Below are 1,874 nucleotides of genomic sequence, written 5' to 3'. Positions count from 1 at the left end.
GTGGGTGGAAAAAAACCTGCCTCCAACCCATGCTCCTCCAACCAAAAACTAACCCCCTGATACGTTCTCCACCATATTCCAAGTACATTAATTACAGGAAAGAAAAATGCCTGTGCTTCCAGTTACTGCATAGCAGTGAAAAATGACGGCGTGTAAAACATGTCTGTGAGATAATTAACTTCATAGATAATTTCTTCTTCATTTTGACTCAATTACTTCCTTGATATGAGAAAGTGCTGAAAACACTATTTTATTTTTTTTTTTTGATGTTGCATAGAACAATAATTGAAGGAATGGGCTAAATCTTTCCCAGAGAGAGCCTCCTCTTCCTGAGATAAAGGAGCCGGGGAATAAATTGTATTTAATTCTTGCTCTGGAGTTACAGGGTATGGCCTGGCACTTACACGCCTGTGCGTTGCGTTTTGGGGGGGGTGGGGGATGCTCCATGTTTCTTAGCCAGCTCGGCAGAGCCAGGGTGCAAATGTCCCGGCTGCTGCCCGGAGGCAGCGCTGCCCTGGCAAAGCAGGGTATCCTTGGAAAAGCAGTGCAAGAGAGCGTCCGTTCCCGGTTGTTCGCACCTCGGGGGAGCAGCCGAAAGGAGTTTGCATCCGCGAGCACCCATGGGCAAGGGCTGCTCCGGTGTTTCACCCAGGGCTGGCACCCAGCGCCCGACGCGTCGCCCTTTGTGCCGGCTCCTGGGGCTCTCCCGCGCGAGCGGTGTCAAACTCGCCGCCAATTGTCTCGTTATAACAGATGAATCCATTAGGATTTCCTCGCCTGTTTACTGGATGGAGGTCTCCCTTTCGCAGCTGGGCCTCGCCTCCGACCAGCCAGCAGGCAATTTAAATATAGAAAGCAATTTAACCAAGTTGGAGACCAAAGCATCTTGCTTAATGTTGTGCATAAATTTCCAAGCTCTTTGCTCCCGGCCATCAAAGGAGCAGCCAACTGCTCTGTGCCCCCGGCCACCCCGGGAGCCCCAAGGGACACTTGGGGACAGGGCAGGGGCAGAGGGGATGGGAAGCTTGTGCCTGCCCATGATTTCACCTTCAGCGTCCTGGCTTGCTGGGGGGTTTGGGGGTTTATTTTTCTTTTCCTCCCTGGGGCACTCACCTATTCTCCATTGCTTGCTGCCATAAATTGAGCTCAGTGCTGGCACGAGGTCTCTTCCAGGCGGCTTTTCTGCAGACGGGCTTTTTAAGCACTGAAAAACTCTCTGTGCTCCTTGCAGGAAATGCCAACTGGTGGGAGCGCTAAGGGGAAGGAAAAAAAAAAAAAAAAGAAGAAAAAGCGTTTTCAGAGACATTTTTTAAAAATAGCTTCCGTTGGTACCAAAAATATGAATGTACAGAACTGAGGTACCGTCAAACTTTGGGGGGGGGGAAAGCACTTTCGAGAAAACTGGGTTTAATAACCTGCTATGAAGAGCCATCACTCACTGGGGTGGGTTATGGGAGGACCAGCAAGGTCTGGGGGTCCCTGCTGGGACAGGGCAGCCCCTGGGCAGCTCAGAGCCCTGCAAAAGCAGGGAACGAGGGTAAAAAAGGGTGGAGGGGGGATGCAAGGCTTTCCAGCTGCTTGAGGTTTAAGAGGAACCATCTCCAATGCTTCATCTCCTTCTCCTTCAAGGTCGGTAACTTTGCAGAATGGACCAAGCCTTCCACGGGAGAAGAGATTTAACCCCCAGTAAAGCTGCCCTCTTGGTGACCGTACTGAAGGAACGACCCCCTCATCTTCTACTGGGAGGAATTACAACCACCAAAGCTTGTTTGTGTAACCTTGGGCCTTGGGAAGGAATGCACGGAGGCTGACCGACTGACCATGAGCCAGCAGGGTGCCCTTGGTGCCAAGAAGGCCAATGGCACCCTGGGGTG

This window comes from Egretta garzetta, unplaced genomic scaffold (assembly GCF_000687185.1).
Source record: "Egretta garzetta isolate BGI_Z169 unplaced genomic scaffold, ASM68718v1 scaffold296, whole genome shotgun sequence".
Classification (NCBI taxonomy): Eukaryota; Metazoa; Chordata; class Aves; order Pelecaniformes; family Ardeidae; genus Egretta; species Egretta garzetta.
The sequence above is the reverse complement of the archived record's forward strand: the minus strand, read 5'-3'. Positions refer to the sequence as shown.